The following is a 22,016-nucleotide window of genomic DNA, read 5'->3' as shown; positions in this document are numbered from 1 at the left end:
TGAGTGCTGAAATGAAAGTCAGTAGACTAGCATCTGTTGGGTGCAAATTGGTCTGGAAGAAACAAGGTAAAAAGGGCCAACATATCAAGAAATTGAAGGAACTGTCCAGTTCGGTGGTGGAAGCCTGATTATATGGGGTTGTTTCACAGCCTAAGGCATTGGATACTTGACCAGGATTGATGGTGGGGTCTCAGTGCTGAGCTATATGTGATACAAGACGAGTTACTTCGTACACTGGAGTATTTTGTGTATGAAAAGGACAACATAGTGGTCAGATTGGTGAAGAAATGGTTCAATGACAATGAATTAGAGGTGATGGATCGGCTCCCACAATCCCCAGACCTCAACCCAACTGAACACTTGTGGGTAGAGTTCAAGAAAATTCTGTATACACACCCAAGTGAGGCGACCAGTATGCGCCAAGATCGGGACCGTGTAGAAGAGACCCGGGATCAGATTTCGGAAGAGACATCCTTGAATCTGATCGAGAGCAAGCCCAGAAGGATTCAGGCAGAGCTGAGGCCAAAGATGGATTTACAAAACACTAACAAAATAATAAACATTTAAATTTAGATTTTTAGGAGCAAAACAGTAACAATGCAGTGACATGACAAGAATCTGCATAATTCATCATGTGCTGTATAGTTACAAGTCACGTTTATGTATGAGATAGCCAAGATGATTGTATATAAAATGAAGATAGTCACATATGCAAAGCTGTAGTGGTTGGTGAGATATGGAGCCTGAAAGTCAAAAGTTAAAAACATTTGTTACCCTTTTGCTCATTAATTTATATTGCTGGAATCAGGGTCTCTGCCCCTACATCATGCTCTCACTCTCAGATAGGGTGGCAAAGACCTAATGACAGGTTCATGGATTCATTATCACTTAAAGTGAATCTAACAATGGTAGGAAAGCAACCTTAAAGGGTTTTTTTCTTTAAGGGAGAGGTCAGCAATATCAGATTTGGTGGGATTGTGACACTCTGCACCCCACCCCACCTGCTTAGCTGTTTCCGAGGTCGGCTGGATATGATCAGCCACAGAACGATTTTATAGTGGCTGCAGCGGGGTACTGTAGAACTACCCCTATTCAAATGGGGGAGGATAAGCTGCACTTGCCCCCTTACAGTTGGCAGAGATGACTGACCACATCTGGCCACCGGTACCAGGATCAGGTGATCAGTGGGAGTAATGGACGTTGCATCCTCATTGATAACCTATCCTTAGGGGTACTTTGCACGCTGCGACATCGCAAGCCGATGCTGCGATGCCGAGCGTGATAGTCCCCGCCCCTGTCGCAGCAGTGATATCTTGTGATAGCTGGTGTAGCGAACATTATCGCTACGCCAGCTTCACATGCACTCACCTGTCGTGCGACGTCACTCTGGCCGGCAAACCGCCTCCTTATTAAGGGGGCGGGTCGTGCGGCGTCACTGCGACGTCACACGGCAGGCGGCCAATAGGAGCGGAGGGGCGGAGATGAGCGGGATGTAAACATCCCGCCCACCTCCTTCTTTCCGCATAGCCGACGGGAGGCGCGGTGACACAGGTAGGAGATGTTCCTCGCTCCTGCGGCTTCACACACAGCGATGTGTGCTGCCGCAGGAGCGAGGAACAACATCGGACCGTCGCGTCAGCGTAATTATGGAATTTGCCGACACTACACCGATACGATTACAACGCTTTTGTGCTCGTTAATCGTATCATCTAGGATTTACACACTACGAGAGCGACGCAGGAAGTGCGTCACTTTCGACATGACCCCACCGACATCGCAACTGCGATGTCGTAGTGTGCAAAGCCCGCCTAAGGCTAGGCAATCAATATTAATGCACTAGATGACCGCTTTTCCTACTCCCATGGGCAATACAGTGTACACCGCCTTTAGTGGCACACAGATATCCTACAGGGGTGTAATATGGACGTGTAGACAGGCACTCATGTGCTTCTGGTAATTGGAGGCACACGGAGACATCATACGGCCTCACAGAGGTCACCCTTGCATTACACCCACAGGACCGTCTCGGACACATCTGGCAGTCCCCTTCTTACAGTCACACAAGCCCTGACAGACACTTTTTTTTTTACACTGCTTTGGGATTTAGACTTCGAAATCCCCCCCTCACAAAATTCTCATTAAAATGGCTATTTTTTTTCCCAGCCCCTGACAGTGATGGGGTATAATGAGGACACAGTGTATTGGGCGAAGAACTGCACCTTACCCATGAATAATGCAACAAAAATGAAGCTGCCTTCTCCTAAAATAACAGCAGTAGTGGATGAGAAGTTGCTGAAGCAAAAATAAACCTCTCCATTTTTTTTGTAGGTCCCCCCCTCCCTCATACATTGCAGCAGATGAGGGAGAGTGAGATTTGACAGGTCAGCATGGAGTGTGCACCTCTGTATGCTGCACTCACTGCCTTGCAGCAGATTTGCATTAACATATCTTCATCTCTTGGGACAAAGACACATGTAAGTGATATGTGAGAGGCCTCCCCTCACCATTGGCCAGTCCCTCCAAGTGGGGCATGTGCTAGGCTGTGGCTGGGAGCTGCTACTTTCTAGCCTTGTAGTCTGGAGCTGCAGATCAGAGGCTGAAGGGAGGAGGAGGAGGAGGAGGAGGAGGAGGGGGAGGGGAAGGGAGACAACACAAGGAGGGAGGGTGACAAGAGCTATGAGGAGGGAGTTCTGCCAGGGACATAGGAGGAGCTTTGACGTGAGCTACAGGGCAAGGAGCTTGCAAGAGCTTTTACTTCACGTCATATTGTTTCATGGCAAGTGCTGGGAGCACAGGCAGCCGCACAGCCAGTGGCTTCTTCTCCTCTCCTCCTCCATTGTATCATGCAAAAAGCACTGGCTTCATAATTGTGCAGCACCAAGGACCTATGGATCTGGTGCTGGATTAGGGGACTCTGGCCATCCAGATGCTTTAGACCTCAGGTGCAACTGCATGTGGTAAGTTCCAGTCATTTCATCCCTGGGTTTTGCTTTTTATTTTTTAAGGAGAGAACTCCTGTGGCTGGGGGTGCCCACTGGCAGCTTGGCACAGGCTGGGGCAGGAGAGCTGTAAAGTTCCATCACTTCACTTACAATTGATACGTTTGGGTTTGAGTTGTTGCAAGTGTTGCTGGAGCCTGTACATTGATTTGTGACAGCTCTTCTGCAAGTCTTCTGCGGTGGGAAATGTGTACTTGTGTTCATGTTTGGAGTAGTAAATATACAATGTCTATTATTTATTGAGTGCCAGGATATAGGTGTCAGCATGACAGAATAAGAAACATTGTGGAACAAATATTGACATTTACTAACCATGCAATGGACTTAGAGAATACATACAATATGTCTATCTGTCTATTCATCCATCCTGGACTGTAGCCGGGAGAGGGCTACCAGGGCATGTACCCAGAGTGCTTAAACCCAGGGGTAACCAACAAGTCACTTGGCTTTGGGTGTAAAACCGAATCTTTGCATCTATGTATCCATCCAGCCTGGAGTGTAGCTGGGAGAGGGCTACCCGGGCATGGACCCAGAGTGCTTAAACCCAAGAGTAGCCAACAAGTCACTTGGCTTTTGGCTTTGGGTGTCAAACTGAATTTGTGCCCCTTATCTATCTATCTATCTATCTATCTATCTCTCCATCTTGGAGTGTAGCCCGGAGATGGCTACCGGTGCATGAACCCAAAGTGCGTAAACCCAGGGGTAGCCAACAAGGCACTTGGCTTATGTTATTAAACTGAATCTTTGCCTCTATGTACATCTATCTATCTATCTATCTATCTATCTATCAATTCAGGAGTGTTCCTAAAGGATGGCTACTGGTCCATCTACCCAGAGTGCAAAGAGTCACAGGGAGCTAACAAGCCACTTTGCCTTGGCCAGGTTAGGTCACCAAACCTTTGCCTGGTGAATGAAACCTCTATCTATCTATCTATCTATCTATCTAATAGTGTAGCTGGGTTGGGGCTACTGGATTATGTACCTAGAGTACTAGCCACAGAGCTAACGAGCCACTTTGCCTTGGATAGTAAACTTAACCTTTGCTCACCTATCTACAGTTGCCTATCTACCTATCGGCACCATATTTTCCACCGTACGATCAGAAAGCAGCCATGTACCGTCCAGATGACCTGCTGTGTGGGTGCCACATTCCTAAGGCAGACAATTCTCATTGAACGAAGCGAGAGGATTTTTGCAGTTGTCGTTGACAGACAAGACATAGGAAAATGTCAGATGACACCGTCGGTGGTAGCTGTGTGACCGTGTCAGCTACTTTAGGCACTTCCCTTGAGTTAGAGGACAGGGGTTGGCTCTCGACAATTTCTAGGTTCAGCTACTACCGTCGGTTGTTAAGACAGTTGTGACTGCTTGGAAACTTAGTTTCTCTTTCTAACCTTATTAAACGTCCTTGGTAAAGACCGATGGGGCTGTTCATTTATTTTTTGTAACTTGTCTTTTCTATTGCAGGCATAAGGGTATTAAGAGTTAATGCAGTGTCATCTATACACTTTGCAGCTGTAGGTGGACACAGGGGTTAATAGAGCATTCGCCATCTCCAGCTAAATGCTGTGTATTTACATAGTCCTGAATTTTTAAAGTCTTTTTCCGCTTTCAGATGAGGAAATACTCGTCCCCTGGATTTACACATAGCAGGAAAGGCCATCCTGGTGGTGTGTTTTCATGTTTGGAGGCTCAGGCGGACGAGCCCTGGGTATCTGCAGCTGTAGACAGATGGCCAGAAATCCACAATGTGTTCCTGGACCTTTTGTCTCCAGTTAGGATTCTCTAGACAATCACCAGCGTGTAGGCTCCAACAGTATGGCTCCGTCTTACTGCATTTTCTTCAGTATTTCCTAACTGTAGGGTCGGTCTTGGTAGATATTTGTCAGAAGACTTTGCCATCGCCCCATGACTACATGTTAGAAGACCATAAAACAGGTGGGAATGTTCTTTGACTTGACAGAGTCAGTATTTAAGTTTTCCCATAATACGTTCTATTTTGATACAATACTTTATGTAATTTTACACTTTGCTCTTAATTTAACTTGTTTTTCTTTTGTTATTTACCTTTGTTTTTCTCCTTTCTTAAAGTTTGTAATATAATTGCAGCACAATGGACTTAGTCATCATCTCAATTTTTTTTAATGTCTATATCTGTCCAACAGACAGATATATACATTAAAACTTGGTCACAAAGCACCATGATCAGGAAGCCACAGGTAGAGGCAGTGAATATTTTGATCAGCACCATGGAATTAATGGTGCTCTAAAAATAAATAATAGTAATAATAATAATACCGGGGAATTGGCCATTAATGATTCAGCCAAAGTTTACAAGGGTTTGTGATTTGGAACAGTTTTCTATCTTATCACAATGTGTTTTATGCAGTCTTACATAGGACTACAAGCAACTCTACTACATTGTTGGTCTAGGTCTTCATACACATCCCCAAAAAGTTTCCCTACAAATTTTTCTGTGCTACTTTTGGACACATCAACTTGGGGTCCAATTTTTTAACAGACTACAGTATATCATATAGTAAAATATATAATGCAGTGTGTGGACTTAGAGCTCAGTTATATTAGCCAAATCTATTAGACTTTAGAGTTCTTTGCTTTTATAAGACAGTGCCATGTGCACAGAAAGTGGACCAAAGCACGCAGACCTGTAAGAAGAAGGTGACGTGCTATATTCTACCATAGAACCAATGACTACTTATATATTACGGCTTACGATGGCACATCCCATAATTTATGTTTTCTACCTGATTTTGTACATAAAAGGACTCTGTATATGTATGTACCAAAATATTGGCACCTGAATGTACCACATGTGCATATAGCAGGTTATGGGTGCTATCAGTGATGTAACTTTAAGGGTGCAGAGGACACAATTTCACCAAAGCACTGATACCTGAAGGTGTCTTTACTTACAAGTCAATGCCAGTATCATAAATGGCACATTGTAACTGCGGGACCCAGGTATAGATGTCTCAGATGTGGGCTTAGGAGATTTAAAGAAGTTGTCCACTACTTTAACATTGATGGCCTGTCCTTGGGATGAGTCATCAATGTCTGATTGGCTGGGGTCCGACATCGGCATCCCTGTCTAAAGGCCCAGTCACACACAACGACTTACCAGCGATCCCGAAAACGATGCGACCTGATAGGATCGCAGGTAAGTCGCTGGGAGGTCGCAGGTGAGATGTCACACAGTCAGATCTTACCAACGATGCAGGAACAATACAGGTCGCAGTAGCGACCTGTATAACGATCTCAGCAGTCACTGAGACCCTGTCACACAGCGTCAAACACAGCAATGTGTTCTGCCCAGCAGGACATCACCTTTGAAGAAAATGGCCTGGACCATTCTGCAACGACTAGAGATCTCACAGTAGGGGCCTGATCGCTGGTAGGTGTCACACATAACAAGATCGCTAACGGGATCGCTACTGCGTCACAGAAACCGTGACTCAGCTGCGATCTCGCTTGCGATCTCGTTATGTGTGACGGTACCTTTAGAGCTGTTTTCAGTGGCGCCGCCGGCAGCAGGTGGTCGTAAATGCTCAGTTCCGGAGCTTGCCCGTCTTTTGATAGTAGCTGCGGCCGGGTACTGCACATCTACCTCCCATTCAGATCATTAGAAGGTGGATGTGCAGTACCCTTCTGCGCCGCTACTGTATCAGAAGACGGGGCAGCTCCGGAAAGTAAGCATTTTTGGCTGCCACCATCAGCACCGAAAACAGTTGATCATCGGTGTCGGACCCCAATCAGACATTAGTGACCTATACTAACGATAGGCCATCAATGTAAAAGTAGTGGACAACCTCTTTAAGTCTGTGATGCTGACATGTACAGCACATCTGAAGTTTTCATCATTGCGCTATCATAGTTGCTACTATTATTTACTTGTGGCGGAGTGTTGTGTCTTAATGCAGCCAAACACCTTCAATAGTTGTCAAATGATTACTCATTTAGCCAATAGCTATTACTCCTGGCCTCTCTATACACAATCATACTCGGTACGGCCACATGTGCTTGTGTGCTTAATGGAAAGAGGGGACATCTGGCAGAGGTTTCTCTCTCTTGTAAACACAAGATTGGGCATGTTGGAATTCAACATACCCAATCTTTACTTCCTTATTTTTTGCAGAAAAAAAGGTGGCCAAACTCCCAAAAACACAGTAAATGGTCAGCGAGCTCCTTCAAAATTGGTGGGTCCGGACATCTTTAAATCACCCGTACACATTAGACTAATGTCGTCCGAACCTAATGATATTAGCTTGATCAGCTGACAGTGTAATGTGTATGGGGAGATTCCTCCCAACTCTGCCCTGCCAGATGAAGTCCGGTAAGAGAAGGGTCTGCTTGTTGGATTTTTACCACCTGATCTGTTTGTTCTCCAGGACATAAAATGCTGCTGAGTCTGACAGAGGTTCTTGCAGAGCTTTAAAACTTTCTTATAACTTTAGTGTGATGTGTATGGTCACACGAGCGCATATTCTCGTTTAAAGAATCGGATTGATTATGTTTATGACACTCCGATCAAACTGAGCAGAGTGTCAGCTTAATGTGATCCGATTTTCTCACATGTGAGAATCGTAGTACAGGTGAGGAAAAGATGGAGAACAAATTTTATCTGTCTTCTCCTTTCTGTGAGTCCACAGAAATCAGACTGTAGTTGAATGCCATCTGAATGCAGTCCGATGATTTCCCCGCACCCATAGACTTTATATAGGTGCATATCATCCGATTTTCGCTGCCACTCGCACCATGCTGCGATTATTTTCTTATACCAAATTGGCATGATAAAAAAAAATGCTGATCATCACTGCCCCATAGTATAACATTGGGCTGAGTGCTATCCAATAAAACTTCAGACTTCCCTTGTTCGTGCTATACAATGGTGTGAGCGAGCTCAAAGATGCAGTTTTGGCTTCCAGTTTTAGCTCTCTGGAGAGTCAAGAGTTTATTTGTAGAGCAATCACCAAGTAATCTGGTTGCTTCATTGTGCATGGACCTCTCTGGTAAGAAGACATGACCAAACAGTTTTTAGCATTACATTTCTGACTTGGGAATGACAAAAGGGGGCTTTACACGCTACAACATCGCTAATGCGAACTCGTTGGGGTCACGGAATTGGTGACGCACATCCGGCCGCATTAGCGATGCCGTTGCGTGTGACACCGATGAGCGATTTTGCATCGTTGCAAAAACGTGCAAAATCGCTCATCGGTGACATGGGTGTCCATTCTCAAATATCGTTACTGCAGCAGTAACGAGGTTGTTCCTCGTTCCTGCGGCAGCACACATCGCTCCGTGTGACACCGCAGGAACGAGGAAGCTCTCCTTACCTGCCTCTCGGCCACAATGCGGAAGGAAGGAGGTGGGCGGGATGTTACGTCCCGCTCATCTCCGTCCCTCCGCTTCTATTGGGTCGCTGTGATGCCGCACGGACCGCCCCCTTAGAAAGGAGGCGGTTCGCCGGTCACAGCGACGTCGCCGGGCAGTTAAGTATGTGTGACGGGTCTGGGCGATGTTGTGCGGCACGGGCAGCGATTTGCCCGTGTCACGCAACAGATGGGGGCGGGTACCCACGCTAGCGATATCAGGACCGATATCGCAGTATGTAAAGCCCGCTTTAGGCCGCTTTCACATTACGTTTCTATCTATGTCCACTGGTCCTGTCGGGGCATCTGTCTGAACCCCCCCTCCCCCCCTCGCAAAATGTGTTTCGGACGCATGCGCCGACGGGGCTATTGACTATAATAAGAAAAAAATGCAATAATGTGTCTTAAAGGGCTTGTTACGTTTCAGTTGTTTCATCCCTGGCTTCATTTCTGCGTCAAAAACGTGATAAGCAGCATGTAGGAAAACGCCTTGAAAATGCAGTGAAATAACTCAAGTGACTGAATTTACATAACAGGTGCAGAAATGCTACAGAAAATCCGCAACAGCCAAAACTCACCAAATACTCATTGTGGGAACGTAGCCTAAGGATATGCTCATACTTTCCATTTGCTGTGGATTGACTTGGATAAATCTGCAGCATATTACAGTACCGACTAAGTAGATGAGATGTCAGAAAATCTCATGTACGCTTGCTGAGAATTTTGGAAAGGAAGATTTTAAAATCTGCTTTGTCAATTTTTTTAAAATCATCAAACCTGCAAGAATATCTGCAGACACTCTGCTGCGTATGAACATGCACTTATAACCATTCCAGTCTTGCAAACATTTTAGTGCCTGGAGTTTTGCAATACTAGAACTTGGTTATCAATATTTAAAGGGGTTGTGCAGTGAAGACAAATTATCATGTTTTTACAGATCCAACTTCTGGGACACGCACTTTTTGACAATATGGGGAATAAAAGTAAGGCTATGTGCGCACTAGGCGTTTTTCGCGGCATTTTTGCGCGTTTTTCGGGTGCGTTTTTGTGGGTTTTTGGGCCCAAAACTGTATGACTTTGCTTCCCCAGCAAACGTTTAATTTTTGCTGTCCGCACACAACTTTATTTTTTAGCTGGGTTTTTGAGCTAAAAAAAAAAATAAACATGTCAGTTCTTTGCTGTGTTTTTCACCCATGCAATGCATTGGAAAAACGCAGCGAAACGCAGTGATCAAAAACGCAGCAAAAAACGTACCGAAACGCAGTAAAAACACATATGTTTTTTCCGGTGTGTTTTTTTTGGGGTTTTTGTACATTTTGTGCGGCCAAAAACGCACAAATGTCAAAAAAACGCTATGTGTGCACATAGCCTAATAATGGTGTGATGGTGTGCACGCTCGACCTCTGCTCCATTCATTCTCTTTGGGGCTTCTGGGCTTTTTCCCGGCAGCCCCATGGAGTGTGGTAGAGCGTCCGATTTGTATCAGGAAGAAAAAATTCTTTGTTCTGACGATTGGTGCTGTCCCAGCAGTCAGACACCCATTGATTTGCAAGTTATCTTGATATGTCATCATTTGTTTTTATTGCACAGCCCCTTTTAAGAGGCTGTGCACTACTAGGACAACCCCTTATGATTCCACGTTTCCCCCAGGTAAACTAAAAAACAAAAGCCTATACTCATGCAGTTCCAGTGGTGTCGGCGCTTGCATTCTTGAGATTCATGTGAGGTTGTGACGTTTTGACATTTCAGGAGCCCCATATCCAATCAGTGCCAACTTCGTTCACGTGAGGTTGTGACGTCACGCGAGCCTCACGTCCAATCAGTACCAACTTCCTTCTCCTCTCCTTTGGACACAGGAGCAATAAACAGGATGTGAGCAGCAGCCGCAGAGCGCTCACTTCCTGTTGATTAATTTGTCCGAAGGAGAGGGAGAAGGAAGCCGGCGTTGATTTGAGGCGGGGCTCGCGTGATGTCACAACTCATCAGACCTCCAGGAACTCTAGCGCTGGCACCGCTGGAACCGCGTTGGCCACGAAGGTAAATGCAGGCTTTTTTATTTTACCTGGGGGAAACGTGGAATCAGAAGTTGTCGTAGTAGTGGACAACCCCTTAAAGTCTCAGAAAACCCTTTTAAAAGTCACCTCAGACATAGTTTGCAATCTAGAATACTGAATGGCAAATTTGCCTCCTAATGCAACAATACAGCAGAGGATTTTTTTTCTCTTTATGACTGTAAATATATTTTTGAGAGCATTTCCTTGTCTTCCACTCTTTGAGGTCGTCCAGCTGTTAGTCCATATTTCAAAAGGGCTGGATGTTTTATATCAGGCTCATTCTCCCTGCGAAAGATACCGCTCGTGAACATTTAGTAATGCCATATTTGTGGCCTGTGAAAAAAGTTGGAAAGCACTTCAAAAACAGCTGGCTTGGCAAAGAAAAGCCTTCATCATTAGAATAAAGACCTCACGACGTAGCAGTGAACATATGTAGCATTCATGCTTTCTCAATGGGAAGAGACAATGCGGCGTTCTATAGCGCTTATACTATATAACCGCTCTGTGGCGTGAAATCGTTCCAAACCCTTCTGAGACATGAAAATCCCACAAATGAAGTTTTCTTTAGTGTATGTTCACACAGAGTTTTCTTATATTGATTATTGAACCGGATTCACTGTAAAATCTTGATAAAAAAATGCCTGTTTGCAGCGTTTTGGATGTAGCATGCTTCAGCTGTGTCCAAAACGCTGCATTGTACAGTACAAGCACAGTGGATGGATTTCTAGAAATCCCGTGCCCACTATGCTTGTTTTTTCCGCAGCAAACACTAACCTGTGGTGCGTCTTTCCAAACCGCAGCATGTCAATTGTTTGCTGTGGATTCACATGCGTCCTCCATAAAGAAAACACAAGCAAGAGACCGCAGCGCGATGAACACTGATCGTGAGTACGAGCAGCTGCGGTCTCCTATGATCTCCTGCGGAGGGGACCCGCGGCCTCACAGGTCAGGACCCGCTGCGTCCAGGACACAGTGAGTCCTGATCGTGGGCACATACCCTTAAGGGGGCTTTACACACAACGACATCGCTAACGAGACGTCGTTGGGGTCATGGAATTCGTGACTCACATCCAGCCTCGTTAGCGACGTCGTTGCGTGTGACACGTACGAACGACCACTAACGATCAAAAATACTCACCTAATCGTTGATCGTTGACACGTCGTTCAAATCCTAAATATCATTGATGGTGCTGGACGCAGGTTGTTTGTCGTTGCTGAGTGAGGCAGCACACATCGCTACGTGTGACACCCCAGGAACAACGAACAACATTGTACCTACGTCCTCCAGCAACGAGGTGGGCGTCACTTTCATGCGGCTGCTCTCCGCCCCTTCGCTTCTATTGGACACCTGCGCTGTGACGGCGCACGAACCTCCCCCTTAAAAAAGAGGTTGTTCACCGCCCACAGCGACGTCGTTAGGAAGGTAAGTACGTGTTATGTGTCCTAGCGATATTGTGCACCACGGGCAGTGATTTGCCCGTGACGCACAAACGAAGGGGGCAGGTGCTTTCACGAGCGACATCGCTAGCAATTTCGCTGCGTGTAAAGCAGCCTTAAGAGTAAGTTCACACCGTGTCATACTCCTACTGTCAAAAATGTCAATTTTTCAAGAAGACACTTCAGGAATTGCTCCTTTTTACTTGAATTTTGAATTCTGTAAACCTGGACTGTCTTTTTTTTTTTTTTTTGCTTTGTTATGTTTTTGTTCCCACTGGAGTATTTTTGGGGGTACCTGCGTTTTTTGCCATAGATAATGGTAAAAAAACGCAGGGACCAACCTGTAGAAAAACGCAGCAAAATGCTGTAAAAACACATGCGTTTTTTGGAGCGTTATTATTACATTTTTTTTAACGTAAGTGCACTAATCTTTCAGACTCCAGAAATTTCTTGAGAAAAATCCCTTTTCTTGTCCGCACAAGGCCTAAAAGACATTCAAAATGCTTGAAGATATGATCAGCGAGCCGTTTTCCCATCAACAGGCCCATGCTTTTGATCGTTTTGTTATCTCTTTTTCTGCTCTAAAAAACTGTGGAAAAACCTGCCATGTGAACATACTCTTTCTTCAGTTTTTGTTAGTGTGGATGAACAAAACACTGGTCTTTGGCGCAGTCAGAGAGCTGTATAACACGGACGACGATTGCATCAAAATGCCCGGACTGGCCGGTGGCTCTCCTGACCTGAGCATGAGAGCTGCATAGAAATACATGAATACTCTCAGGTCAGGAGAGCCGGTGGCCAGTCCGGGTATTTTGATGCAATCCTTGTCCGAGTTAGGCTGCTTTCACACTACGTCTTTTTAACATGCGTCCTGAACGTTTTTTTGCTGCAAAAGCGGATCCTGCTTTTACAGCAAAAAACGCATGCAAACGCATGTTACTTTGCAGGATCCTGTCAATGGATGTTTAAGGGCGGGCATTGGAGTCATGTGATCGGGAGTGATGGGAACTAAACTTGCCAGACTGGGAGCCGGCTTCTTACAACTGCGGAGGTCCGTAACCAAGGTAAACATCGGGTATACTTGCTTGGATACCCGATATTTACTTTGGTTACGAGCGTCTGCAGCTGCTAGGAGCCGGGCTCCCTGCACACGTAACCAACGTAAACATCGGGTAACTAAGATAAGTGGTTACCCGATATTTACCTTGGTTACGAGTGTCCGCAGCTCTCAGGTGGAGGAGAGGGAGGGGGAGAGACAGAGAGGTAGGAGAGAGAGGGACTGATCACGCGAGACTGGTTCTGGGCATGCTCAGTAGAGCAAGCAGGATCCTGCCTATCAGCACGCCAGCGTTCACATGCGTTTGCATGCTGTTTAGTCAGGATCCAGCGATTTGCAGTATTTGGACGCAGCTCAAAAACGCTACATGTAGCGTTTTTGAAAGATGTTAAAAAACTGCAAGTCGCTGGATCCTCACTATAACGCACGCAAACGCAGGTGAACGCATGTTAACGCGAGTCCACTGCAAATGCATTGAAATGAAAACGCATTTCCACTGGATCCGTTTTTGCGTTAAAAAAACGTTCAGGACGCATGTTAAAAAGACGTAGTGTGAAAGCAGCCTTATACGGCCATCTGATCCCAGCCTTAATCTGATACATAATAACTAATGCAATGTGAAAATAGGAACCGATAAAGTTACTAACATTCTACATATACTGATGATTGGTAAAATCTGTATTTGGGAAAAGTGCTGAAAAAAATTGCCTGGTTTGCCAAGCCCATAGGCTCTCTGCACATGATGACGTCTTTTTCAGGCGGATCCTGTGAATCAGCTTTAAAAAGTGGTGCAAAAGCTCCCCTGAAAATGGGCACATATCACTTTTTTTAACGCATTTAGGCTATGTGTCCACGCTGCGGAAAATGCGCGGATTTTGCCGCGGATTTCTCGCAGAAAAGCCGCGGATTTCCCGAAAATCTGCAGCAGCGGCACTTCCCAGCCATTTCTATGGCATTTTGGAAATGCTGTGCCCATGCTGCGGATTTTTCCGCGGCGGATTTGGTGCGGATTTTGATCCGGAAAAATCTGCAACATGTCAATTATTGTTGCGGATTTTGATCCGGATTTTGGCTTTAAAATTGGGGAAAAAAAAAAATCCGCACCAAAATCCGCACCTTTGAAAAGGTGCGGATTTTGCGGCAAAGCCGCGGATTTTGATGCAGAAAAATCCGCAGCAACATTCTCCCGTGGACACATAGCCTTAGTGTTCGTAAAACCCTGCGGTTTAAGGCTATGTGCGCACTAGAAAGTGACTTTTTCTTAAGAAAAAGTCGGACCCTCTGAAAGAATCCTGCACCTGCGGCAAAAAACGCGGTAAAACTGCACTCGCGATTTGTCGCGGATTTTCTGTAAATTGGTCCCCGCGGTTTTTACCATTATCTAAGGTACCTGCGGAAAAGAAGTGTCATGCTCATTAATTCCGCAGTGGAAAATCCGCTGGTAAATCCGCAGGTATAAAAAAAACGCAGTGTGCGCACAACATTTTTTAAAACCCATAGGATTTGCTGGGGAATGACTGCAGCAATGTTAGACACATTTTCTACAGCAATTCCGTGGCAAAATCCGCGGTAAATCCGCAGTGTGCGTACAGGGTCTAAAGAAGTGCCATTCTTATTCTCTGACCAGTTTTGGCTGTGGAGCCGCCCGCTCCCTATGCTTCACACTATAAAGCAAGAGATGCCGGTGCCACAGCAAGAATGATGGCAAGACCGCTGGTGGAGTCGCACTTGACTACTGGCAGTTTCTTGAAGGAGCTTCGTCCGGGAAAACTCATCGGCTGCACCAGTGTCTTTGTGTGAACATGCCCGTATGTTGTTCAGGAAGGTTATAATTGTAGCACTTGCTGTTTCAGAGTTGACATTAGTGTGTATGAGATGCCTGAGCCACATCTGGGCTATAGGGATAAGTGGCATAATAGTAATATCACAACTGGGAGACCAGGATATTTGAGCTTCGCATATTTCCAATACTACCGAATTTTGATACTTCTCACTCTCGGAAGCCTTCTATAGTCCTAACGTAGGTAGAAAATGACATCACATGGCAAAGTAGCGCCATAACTCACTTTTGATCATTTTTGCTTGGCGAGAACTAACATATATTACATGTATGTTTGGTACATATACTACATATATTAGGGTCAGCACACACAACGAGTAAAGGGGGCTTTACACGCTGCGACATCGCTAATGCGGAGTCGTTGGGGTCACAGAATTTGTGACGCACATCCGGCCGCATTAGCGATGTTGCTGCGTGTGACACCGATGAGCAATTTTGCATCGTTGCAAAAACGTGCAAAATCGCTCATCGGTGACATGGGGGTCCATTCTTGATTATCGTTACTGCAGCAGTAACGATGTAGTTCGTCGCTCCTGCGGCAGCACACATCGCTATGTGTGATGCCGCAGGAACGAGGAACCTCTCCTTACCTGCCTCCCGGCCGCTATGCGGAAGGAAGGAGGTGGGCGGGATGTTACGTCCCGCTCAGCTCCGCCCCTCCGCTGCTATTGGGCGGCCGCTCAGTGACGTCGCTGTGATGCCACACAGACCGCCCCCCTTAGAAAGGAGGCGGTTCGCCGGTCACAGCGACGTCGCCGGGCAGGTAAGTATGTGTGACGGGTCTGGGCGATGTTGTGCGGCACGGGCAGCGATTTGCCCGTGTCGCGCAACAGATGGGGGCGGGTACCCACGCTAGCGATATCGGGACCGTTATCACAGAGTGTAAAGTAGCCTTAATACGGAGCGAGTGCAATGCGCTAAAAAATCTCATTCCACTCAGACCAATATTACTCTATGGGACAGCTCCTGTGAACGATTATTTTCTCAGCCCTAATCGGACCGAGAAAACAGTCACAGCATGCTGTAGGTGGAATGCGATCCTGTTCCACTCGCACCCATTCAAGTCTATGGGGCGAGAGAAACATCGGATTGCACTCGCGTTACACTGGTGTAACGCGAGCGCAGTACGATTCTCACATCAGCCGGCAACGGAGGAGAGAGGGAGATAAAACCCTCCCTCTCCTCCACAGCGCCGGCACTCCCCTCTACAACTGTGGTCTGATCGCACGATCGGACCACAGTCGCATGGCACTCTGCTCCCGCTGTGCTGCGAGTGTATGCCGAGTGTCATGCGAGAACTCGCTCTAATCCCCATGTGGCCTCAGCCACGTTTGCTTGGTATACATACTACATATATTATATGTATGCTTGATATATATATATATAATTACGCTTGTTTGTCACTGACTCAAGGTACTTAGCATCTTATGTTTCCACTACACTTGGGCTGTATTTGCACTGTTCTGGTCGGCTACATTTTTAGCCACATGTTTTATCATGAGTTTTTACAGTTTTGCAGTTTTAGTGATCAGTGATATCACATGTTAAAACTAAATATGAAACAATGTTATAGTGTAAATGCACTTTTAATGAGTTGTTTTTTTATTAAGGGATATTCCCGTCTTGTAAATGATTCCTCGTAAATGATTGGGTTCTTGGGTATGGGTCCCTGATGAAGGCTTCTTCCAGTGAGGGGTAGCTGGAATTCCCATTTATTTCTATGGGGCTGCATTGTACAGCAGGGCCCCAGTCTCCACACAAATGTACGAGGTTACTTGGATCTGCATCTGCTATACATTCAGGGCATATCTCTGGCTCTTCTGATCACCAGCATGATACATTTGTGTTGCTTTGTAATTAATAGTAGTAAATCACGCCGGACCCGGACTGATAAGGCGGCCACTACTACGCTGCACTCTGGGTTAAGTGGAAGAGCTGCTGATTTTCATATCATCGCTGGCATAATTCTTGGCAGAATACTGTAGGTCTGTCCGAGGTTGCCAGGATTCCTTTTCTCAGATGGAATGATGTCACCAGCTTTTTCAGGCATATTACATCACATTCTTTCATCAACTCCCGTGAATCAGACGAGCCAGATGCTGGCATGGCATGCTGGTATTTGTAGTTCCATCACAGCTGAAGGGTCATAATAACTGAGGCTCTGTGCATTTCTGTTGCAGTGAAAACGTGTTCCATTGAGTATATAGAGCAGGTAATTTTCAATCCTCGGAGATGGTTGAAATCCGCTCCTCCATACGTCCTGTGTGCACCTGTCCTTGCCCTAAGGACTTTTTCAGACATCCATTATACCGCACATTAAGAGAAAAATTGACCCTTTTTACTTAAGTTTGGTGGTTGCAATTTTGTTGCATTTTGGCCCATGTGTCCATTTTTACCGTCACTGTAGCATCTTCTTTTCTCATATGCAAAAAAAAAGCTTTTCCTAACCACTAAGAAAAAAACGGATAACAGTCAGATGACACACGGAGACCATTGTTCTCAGGCATCTCATGTTTGATCCATCAGCTGGATTGATAATGGATATGTCTCTATTTTTTGATGTGTGGCCGTTTGGATGAGACTATGTACACTCGCTTAGTATTTGGTTGCAGAAATTTCTGCATCAAATCTGCATCTCTTGGACGTGTTTTTGATGCACTTTTTGCATGCGATTTTTGCCAAAGCGTTTTTCATGCATTGTGGGGTGGAAAAATGCTGAAAGAATTGACGTGCTGCAGTTTATTTTCTGGTGCAAATGCAACATGCACAAAACCACAGGGTTCTCATAGACATTGTTGGCTTGGCCTGTCGGTTGTGCGCCACGGGCAAATCGCTGCCCGTGGCGCACAACATCGCTTACACCCGTCACATGGACTTACCTTCCCTGCGACGTCGCTGTGGTCGGCGAACCACCTCCTTTCTAAGGGGGCGGTTCGTGCGGCGTCACAGCGATGTCACACGGCAGCCATCCAATAGAAGCGGAGGGGCGGAGATGAGCGGACGGAATATCCCGTCATTGGCGGCGGCCGCAGGTACGATGTAGTTCATCGTTCCTGTGGTGTTACACATAGCGATGTGTGCTGCCTCAGGAACGACAAACAGCATCGTACCTGCAACAGCAACGATATTGGGGAACGGAACGATGCGCCAACGATCAACGATAAGGTGAGTAATTTTGATCGTTAACGGTCGCTCCTGCGTTTCACACACAACGACGCCGCTAACGAGGCCGGATGTGCGTCACGAATTTCGTGACACCAACGACATCTCGTTAGCAATGTCAATGTGTGTAAAGCGGCCTTTAGGCTATGTGCTCATGGGACAATGTACCCGCGGATTTTGCTGCTGAAAACCCACGGATTTATCTGGATTTTCTAGATAAATCCGCAGGTTTGCACAAGTACAGACACTCCCCATGTTACCCTATGGAATTTGGGGAGTGCTGTATCAATGCTGCGGTATGTGTGGCTGCGGAACATGCTGCGGATGTCCCGCAGCCGCACGTAACTTCATGTCAATTATTCATGCGGATATATGTGCGGAATTCCCGCTCCTCGACTATGGCGATACAGACTATGTGAGCACATTGTGTTTTTTTCATGCGTTTCCGCAGCGTTTTGAACTGCAGCGTTTTAATGCAAAAATGATTTGCAAGCAAATTTTGATTTCCAAGCAAAGTCTATGGGAAATAGCAATATTTTGTGCGCACGATGCGTCCAATAACGCTGCGTTTGAAGAAGCAACATGTCAATTGTTTTGGGCGTTTTGGCAGCGTTTTGGTAACATTGAAGTCAATGAGAATTATCAAAACGCATCTTAAATCAAAATCCTAGCATTTTACATACATTTTTGATGCAAAACGCTTGCTTTTTTTTGTCAAAATCAAAGCATGTGTTTTTGGCATTAGGCTATGTGCGCACGTTGCGTACAAGCCCTGCAGAAATTTCTGCAGCGATCTGAAGAGCACATGTGCGCTTTAGATCGCTGCAGAAATGTCCGTAGTGAGCGCCGATTCCATGCGCTCTGCCTGCAGCTCCTGCCATAGACAGAGCAGGAGCTGCCGGCAAAGCGCAGGAAAGAAGTGACATGTCACTTCTTTTTGCGCAGCGCTTCGGCAGTAGCCGAAGCGCTGCGCTCTTAGACGCCACGTGCGCACGGCCCCTGCACAATCTCCATAGACTGTGCAGGGGCCGCAGGACGCATGCAGTTACGCTGCGCTACAAAGCGCAGCGTAACTGCATGTTTTTACGCAACGTGCGCACATAGCCTTATAGTGAGGTTAAGAGGTTTCCATTTGCCCTCACATCCAGCCCTACTCAAAAAAAAAGTCAAACAATAATTTTACTTTATTTAGAACATAATTATTAAATCTCAATTATCATTTTTGGAAAATTATCATTATAGTGTATGATTTAAAGGTTTATATATTTTATTTTTTTTTTTAACTTTTTTCCTAGTGTTTGAATGTTTAAACTTTATTTAGTAGTGTCTTTGTATTGAAAATGCATCCCATTTTAAGCATTGAAAATGCATGTAAAACGCGGTAAAAACGCAAAAAAAACGCATGCGTATTTCCTGCGTTTTTGTGGTGAAAACCAAATTTGACAATGACAAATTCTGCCAGAGGATGCGTTCATTTCTGCAAGGTACAGAACGCAACGTGCGCACATCGCCTTAAAGTCAAAATGCTCTTTATTAGGCGAAGTTCACATGTTGCGTTTTTGCTGTGTGGTTTTTTTCATTGACTTTATGCAAATAAAAATCTGTACCAGCAAAACCTGAGATTCCAGAAATTTCATGCACACAGACATACACTTTTTTTTTTTTCCTGACTGAAATGGAAAACTACAGCGTTTTTGAAAAAAGCAGCATGTCAATTATTTCAGTGTTTTTTTGCTGCTTTTTTTCACCATTAAGGGCTCATGCGCACGTAACTGCTGAATATTCTGCAGCGATTTGACATAACATGTGCGCATCAAATCGCTGCAGAAACACTGCATAATGGATGCAGTTTTTTTGTAGAAAAAAAGCCGATTTTGTGCGCTATGGCTGCTGCCCCTACCATAGACAGAGCGGGAGCTGCATCCAGAACGCACGGATCGCTGCGTTCATAAAAGCATAGTGCGCACGTCTCATGCACAATCTTCATAGATTGTGCAGGGGACGCAGGACGCATGCATTTATGCTGCAGTGCAATACACAGTGTAAATGCATGTAATTACGCAACGTGCGCATGAGCCCTTAAAGCAGCGAGAAAGTGAGGAAAAACACGGCTGCATTTTTGCAGTGAATAAAACTTTATTTAGACAAATGATACACCAAAGTGACAGCAAAAAAGCAGCAGAAGCACAGCAAAAAAACCAGGGTTTTTTTTACTGCCAAGAGAGCAGGTTTTGCTGTAGAAAAAACCCCGCAAAGTGTGAACATAGCCTTATTCTGCAGAATTTGTTGTGCATTTTGCTGCTGATTTATCCCTTTGCATAGACATTTGTAATATTTCAGATCAATTTTTACTGCAAACTTTCTCTACAGAAAATGAGATTTTATAAAATTGCATTCCACAATGATGGTAGTATAGTGCACAGTGAATTTTGAGCATAGACTGAGGCTATGTGCCCACGGGACTCTGTATCTGCAGATTTTTCTGCATCAAAATCCGCAGCTTTCCCCCGGAATCCGCACCTTTATATAGGTGCGGATTTGACGTGGATTTTGTTGCGGATTTTGCGTTTTTTTTTTTAATTCAATTGAATAGGCAAAATCCGCACAAAAATCCGCAACAATAATTGACATGCTGCAGATTTTTCCGCACGAAAATCCGCATGATTTCCGCTGAGGAAAAATCCGCAGCGTGGGCACAGCATTTCCCAAATGCCATAGAAATGGCTGGGGAGTACCTGTGCTACAGATTTCTGGAAAATCCGCGAGAAATCCGCTGCAAAATCTGAGCATTTTCCGCAGCGTGGGCACATAGCCTGAAACTAAACATATTTTCTACCCCATCCTTAGGCTAAGAACGCACTTTGCGTTTCCACTGCTTTTTTGGTCCGTTTTGAGAAGCACCTTTTTTCTGCCTAAATGCATGCGTTTTGATTTTCCAGCAAAGTCATAGGAAACTGGTGATTTTCAGACCGCACTTTGCGTTTTAAAACGCTGCGTTTAATTTGCATATTTTGTGGCAAAAAACATGCGTTCAAAGAAGCAGCATGTCAATTGTTTTTGCCATTTTAGGTGCGTTTTGCTAACATTTGAGTCAATGAGAAATGGCAAAAAACAAGATTCCTTCAAATTCCTGCGTTTTACCTGCTTTTTCAGTGCAGAAAAGATGCATTTTGGACTACCAAAACGAATGCTTTTTGGACATCAAAATAATGATTTCATATGTCCCTTTACACACACACATAATACGACAATTTAAGTTAATAAAAATATGCATTTATTGCTATTTTCGTGATAAAATGTATATTACAGCTATAATTTTCTGAAATATATCTATTTTCATTATATTTTCCATTAATATAGATTTGTCCCGTTTTTTTCTTTTTTCATTATGTTTGATTGCTTAAACTTTATTTAGCAGTGTATTGATGTTCAAAACGCAGATGAAAAAGCATGCAAAAAGCGCTGAAAACGCATCTAAAGCGCGGTAAATGCGCATGCGTTTTCAGCGCTAAAGTTCTGAAAAAGGCAACTTTGGTCAAATCAATTAAGCCCAAAACGTGCGTTTAGAACTGCAAGTAGGAGAACGCAAAGTGCGTGCTTGCCCTTATATTGTATTGTATATGTATTATATTGTATAGTGCTGTTTTTTTGAAAATCAAAGCAAACAATAAGTTTTTGCAGTAATTGATGGAAAAAATGCAACACTGTCGCAATGTGTGATCACAGACTTCTGTCCACGTTTATATATGTCTATGCACTGCAGTTGTTTTTTTTTTAGCATTTTTAAAGTCCTGTTACCTACAGATTAGTTTAAAAATCCTCTGGCAGACCTCTTTTATTTGTATATCTCTTATATGTGTCATTTCCTCTAAGGGTACGCTCACATGTGCATATGACTCGGACGAGTGCAATGCCAGAAAATCTCGCATTGCACTCGCACCAATGTTATTCAATGAGGGAGAGCAGATGATCAGCTTTTTTCTCATCCAGATTCTGGATGAGCGAAAAGTCGCAGCATGCTGACATGTAACTTGCACCCATACAAGTCTATGGGTGCGAGTGAAACATCGGACTGCA

The 22,016-nt window shown here is 44.9% G+C and overlaps 1 protein-coding gene across 1 annotated transcript in view; it reads left to right on the top strand.

Moving 5' to 3' along the window:
- Positions 1-2,779: 2,779 nt before the first annotated feature.
- The window catches only part of SERTAD2 (SERTA domain containing 2), a 104,489-nt gene continuing 85,252 nt past the window's right edge, over positions 2,780-22,016 (top strand). Inside the window, exon 1 of the mRNA XM_075338049.1 lies at positions 2,780-2,957. The gene's annotated coding sequence lies outside the window, so the exon portion shown is untranslated. The remainder of the gene's footprint in view (positions 2,958-22,016) is intronic.

This window comes from Anomaloglossus baeobatrachus, chromosome 3 (genome assembly GCF_048569485.1).
Source record: "Anomaloglossus baeobatrachus isolate aAnoBae1 chromosome 3, aAnoBae1.hap1, whole genome shotgun sequence".
Lineage (NCBI taxonomy): Eukaryota > Metazoa > Chordata > Amphibia > Anura > Aromobatidae > Anomaloglossus > Anomaloglossus baeobatrachus.
Note: the sequence above shows the minus strand (reverse complement) of the source record. Positions and strands in the feature narration are given on the sequence as shown.